Source organism: Phodopus roborovskii, unplaced genomic scaffold, assembly GCF_943737965.1.
Source record: "Phodopus roborovskii unplaced genomic scaffold, PHOROB, whole genome shotgun sequence".
Lineage (NCBI taxonomy): Eukaryota > Metazoa > Chordata > Mammalia > Rodentia > Cricetidae > Phodopus > Phodopus roborovskii.
Window position 1 is genome coordinate 12,622,160 of NW_026126602.1, and position 6,000 is coordinate 12,628,159.

Genomic DNA, 6,000 nt, shown 5'->3' on the forward strand with positions numbered 1-6,000 from the left:
CAGGGTGAGATGATCACAAAAGAAAGATTGTGGGGGTGATAGACATTTGAGAAAAAAATAGTCTTAAAAAACACCACAGTTCTATTTAACTATCCATTGTGTACATGGTTTTGTTTCAAATGTCAAAGAAAGGGACCTGGGCTTTTTCTCACCAGCACCATGGTGATATTAACTGTAGTTAAAGGCTGGACACAGTCAAGAAGCAAGGAGTTAAACCAAAGTTAATACTTTCTATCTGAGGATCCAGCAAGGGCTAAGGATCTGGGAGGCTTTGGGCTTCAGACTACATAGTATTGGACCAAAGCTTCCTAAAGTCAGTGGGCTGTCCATGCAGTAGGAAACACCATGTAAAGGCTTAGCTTCCCCACTCTTAAGAGCTTGGTTAAAAGACCACTGAAGAAATAATAGTTCACTACTTATGCAATAAATTATCTGGTCTTAATCTCTTCATTAATTAATCTAGTTATAAGGAACAGATCTTCAACTACAGCCAACTCACATAGCATAACCTGCCCCATTGTTCCAAGACTAGTTTCTGATTTGCTTTGACCAGCACGCTCAAGACTTCAGCCTCCATAGAGCATTTTCACCAGCTCCCGAGTTCCTTTTAGCCAGTGTTCAGCCTGAAAGTCATACATGGTCTCATAGTCTTGGACTCAGGAGTACAGCTGACACCCATTGTGTTTACCCTGCCGGTTTCCACAGAAATCATGGAAATATTCTTTCTTAGATATGTTTCCATTTTCTTTTGGAGGGTTTTGTTTTTTGTTTTGGGGTTTTTGGTTTTGTTTTTGAGACAGGGTTTCTCTGTGTAGTTTTGACTGTTCTGGAACTCACTCTCTAGACCAGGCTGGCCTTGAACTCATAGAGATCCACTGGTCTCTGTCTCCTGAGTGCTGGGATTAAAGAAATGCACCACAACCACCACCTGCCTTAAAGGTGCTGTTTTCATTTGTTTTGTTTTGGAGGGGTGTTTCCATTTTTAATCCAGACTAATTTCCAGGAAGTAAACTTCATGTGTTTATTATCTGCATAAATAAGGAGGTAATTTACTTTTGATTAACATATGTGAGATATTTGTCTAACATTTTGGACCTATTTTGTTTGATGAAGTACTTCATAGCTTATAGATGCTGCTTTGTGCTAACACAGAAAGCTACAGTGGAAAGGAGGGCTGATTTTTGCTGACTAGTTTTCTTTCATTTGGTTCTATGTTTGTTTGTTTGTTTGTTTGTTTGTTTTGTTTTTATGTAACCTGAGCTTCAAACTTCTGCCATATGGTGTATTTACACATGGTCTGTAAACAAGACAGAACTTAAAGGGGCCTCTTAAAATGTAAGAGAGCAGTGATTTAAGATGACACTCAAATAAGGCTCCAGACATCCTGGAGGTATAATCATCCAGGTAAGCCACTCTAGGGATTGAGTCTCATGTCCATAATAATCCTGAGTTTCTGTATGTATTATGACAGATTTTAAGACAGGTGGATGTCTTGAGGCTTCTGATAATTCATACAATGTGCATTTTTATTCAATGCCAAAACAGAAAATGTTTTTTTTCCTGGGCACCCAGTTGTCCCTACAGAGGTAACTCTGGCAATAATCTGGAAGCACATATCTATGAGATACTTCTAGGCCAATTTGCCCAATATCCACTTTGTGCTGCCTACTTCCGTATTTTCAAAAGGCTAGACCTTCTAGATTTCAATTGTAATAGTGATTCTTGATTTTTTTAATCAAGCATTGTTTATGTCTAAGTACTACACCATCATTTTTATCATGAAAAACAAAAACAAAACAAACAAACAAAAAACAACAACATTGAATCCTCACTACACTAAATGCTCATGGTTACACAATTTGTGTATGCCACCAGAAATCAAGGCCTGTCTGAACCAGAGTTGCTGCATGCTCTGACAAGCAACCATTGATTGTCATGTGACCCATGGCTTGTTGGTCTTTTCAAGATTTAGTGTGTGTGTGTGTGTGTGTGTGTGTGTGTGTGTGTGTGTGTGTGTGTGTGTGCGTGCCTGCCTGCCTGATATGTATGTGAGCCATGTGTGTACAGGTGCTCATATAGGCCAGAAGAAGGCATCTGTAGATGGAGTTTGTCTGTGTCTCAGCACTTGCTCTTAAATAACCACATGGAAACAGTGTTTATAAATGCTCAGCCAACAGCTTAGGCCTATTACTAACTAGCTCTTACAAGTTAAATTAACCATTTTCTATTAATCTATGTGCTGCCACATGGCTTGTGGCTTTAACTGTCCTCCAGCATGTCTTGCTCCCTCTGTGTCTCCTAGTGACTCCTTGACTCTGCCCTTTTTCTTCCCAGAATACTTATAGTCTGGCTCTCATGTCTAGATATAGGCCAGTCAGCTCTTTATTAACCAATGAGAATAATATATATTTACAGTGTACAAAGATTGTTCCATAGCATCCCCCCTTTTGTCTAATTAAAAAGGAATGTTTTAATTTCAACACACTAAAATTATATACAATACAAACAATTAGATATCTAATCCACTTGTATTTGGCAAAATTATAAAAATACTCTTATTTATCTTATTTTTGTGACTCTAAAGTTTAATACCTAATTTACCTTTTATCCTAACTAAGGAAAATTTAACTATGACTATCTGGTTCAACTCCATCAACAACCCAAGAAGAATGAAATATTACTAGGCACATCTGACTATCTGGACAGTCACCCATAGTTCTTCTGCAATATTGGGGCATGGAACTTGGCCTCCAGGCCTAGTATACTTGACAGACTTTTCAGTGAAACAGGAATTTTAAAGGACTATCCTGCCTTGTTTTGGTAAAGTTCAGCAGTCACTTTCTTTTGTGTCCTGCCTGTCCAATTTGGACAGCAAACTGTTGGCAGTCGAGGCAAGGGCAATTTCTTGCCCAGTGGATAGCTTTTGCCACAAAGAAAACAAACTCCTTATGGAGTTTTTTTGATGCCCATCTCTGAAGTAGATTAGTGCTGCCAGGAGCAGATGTGCCTTGACAAGAAAAGTCTTATGTTATTAAAGCATTTTGAATGCCATATTCTGTGGGTCTTTGAAGTGTTTAAATACCATCTATCTATTTAACATGTAAAACATGCCTAATATGATTACAAGTTTATTTTATTACAGATAACTAACTACTAACCTGTGTTTCTTAATTATACATTACATTTTTAAATGAGTTGCATAAGCACCATACCCCAAATGAGTAGGAACATACATACAGTATAGCAAACACACCTTTAATTTGTAGTAATAAACCAAAATCCATAACAATGTGAAATATTTTGAAGTTCATGGTTGCTTGTTGGATTAAAGTAGACTTTTATCTCATCATTTCTGTATCCCCCTTTTTTTCCTGTACAAAGAGATCTTTGAATTTAACTCTTTTGTTTATCTTTTTAAAATACAAATATCAATAATAATTTGTAACCAACCCCCTGTAAATGATAATAAATATCCATAACTAACCTTTTGGGAATGTGCATGTTGTTCTCTTTAGACTGTTTCCTGTTGTCTGGGGTCACTGGCATCTTTGAGGAAACACTGAGAAAATTGGGATAATAATAAAGTCCCAGCTGAAGCAGTCAAGTTGGACCTTCTCAGCCTGCAATCTTGAAGCTGTTTTGGATGCAGAATTTCAAAGAAATTGTAACAAAATAATTTTGAAATGCTGGATCACCTAAGCCATCCATTTTCATTGGTATGTGACACTTTTACTCTGAAAATACATAAATCTTTAAAGATAACATACATTACAAGTATGGAATATGTGGTATGCACAAGTCAGTTAAAGATAATTATTGTTTTGTATTTGAGCAGGTAAAATATGCATTATATGGCTTGTAGTTCTTCTATGTTTATTTATTTTTATGTCTGTAGTTAGGATTTCAGAGAGGTCTTCCCTGATCAAACCCTATTTCCTTTAACCCAGAATGAATCCATAGCTTCTCATTCCCTGTGGAAATGAAAACATAACATCTTTCCCTTGTAACATATCTTTTCGCTTCCATTTTGAAGTCTAGACATTTTTAAAATATATAGGTTAGTTTAACCCAGCAGTTTTCATAACCCAATAGCAGTTGTTTTCCTTCATTACCAATCAGAAAGTCTAAAGATGATATAATAACATACAGAATCCAGACTATGTATTTTCTATCATTATATGGATTATTATGTTTTTCTACTCTATTCCTTTTAAAGGACTTTATTTTAATATTTTAAGCTGTTTTTAATCTATGACTATCTCTACCTTTTCTCTTTTCTCTTCCAAGCCAATGTTTATTTATAAACACATTATAACAATTTTAGAGGTTTTCTTTCTGACTGAATCTGTCATTATTACATATCTGTAATCCTTTTCCAACAACATGAGCCTTTAAACTATTAAGCAGCATGGCTAGGGCCTCTGTTTTGGCAGCTTGTGCCACCCCACTTGATTCCCTGAGAGCCTTGCTTTACTACTGCCCCAATTCTTGAGAGATTCTTTTAAAATAATTTTTTATTTAAATTTGAAATAAGCTTGTTTTATATGTCAATTCCAGTTCCCTCACCCTCCTGTTCTCCCCTGCCCTCCCCACAAATCCTCATCCCATCCCCTTTTTTGCTCCCTTTGGGGAGTTTTTTAGTCCATTTTGTCAACTTCCACTAAGTAGTGTGCTGCCTGTTGCACATAAACTCTATTTAAGCATTCAGTAGTAGAGGCTCTTAAAAGAGCCAGGCCCATTTTTGCTACTAGCATTGAGGCAGGAAGCTGTCTTTTAAAAGAGCCACACCACTTCTCATCACTAGCAAACCAAGCAAACCCAAGAACAGGCATTTACCAAGAAGTCATGCTTGACTCCATTTTTGTGTGTTTAGAATCCCTTTTTAAGCTTTGTCAGTCTTATGTGAAAATTTCAATCCCATATTGGAACACCATTTGTAGGCAGAGTTTTTCTGTGTCTCAGCATTCACCACCAAATAATTACATGGAAACTCATTATTATTTATAAATGCTCAGCCAATAGCTCAGGCTTATTAGTAACTAGCTCTTACAACGTAAATTAACCCTTTTCTATTAATCTATTGCTGTCATGTGGCTCATGGCTTTACCTGTCCTCCAGCATGTCTTGCTCCCTCTGTGTCTCTTGGCTACTCTGACTCTGCCCTTATTCCTAGAATTCTCCTAGTCTGGATCTCCTGCCCAATCTCTCCTGCCCATATATACCCCAGTCAGCTCTTTATTAACCAATAAAAGTAATATAGTTACAAATGTATAAAGATTGTTCCATAGCAGGCATCAAATCTCCTGAACGGGGTTTGTAGGTGGTTATGAGTGTGGGTGGGTGCCACAGACCAAACTTGGAGTATTTGGAAGAGCAATAAGCACTCTTAAATATTGATTCATCTTTTACCCATATTTTTTTAAGTTCCCAAATTTCATGTAGCTAATAGACAGATTTTTAATTCAGGAGACAGATGGTTCCCATGTGTGGAAGTTTGAATGCAACTGGTCCCCACAATCTCATAGGGAGTGGCACTATTAGGCAGTGTGGCCTTGTTGGAGTAAGTATGGTCATGTTAGGGGAAGCATATCATTATGGCATGGGATTTGAGTTTTCTTACACTTAGAATGCTGCCCAGTGTGTCAGTTAACTTCCTGTTGCCTGCAAGCACTCACACCTCCAGCACAACATCTGCCTGCACAATACCATGCTGCCCACCATGATGATAATGGACTGAAACTCTGAAACTGTAAGGGACCCACTTTAATTAACTGTTTTCTTTATGAGTTGATGTGGTCATGGTATCTCTTCATAGCATCAAAAACCCTAAGACACCATGAAAATACATTGTAAAGGAAATAACACACGATGCTTTACATACTTACCCCTTCAGTCCAAGAATTTTCAGAGAAAGGCAATTTGAAGATAGAAAGGCTTACTCCATTTGTAATACTTGCTAATCATACTTATTACTACATATAATTTTAATCAAATTAAATA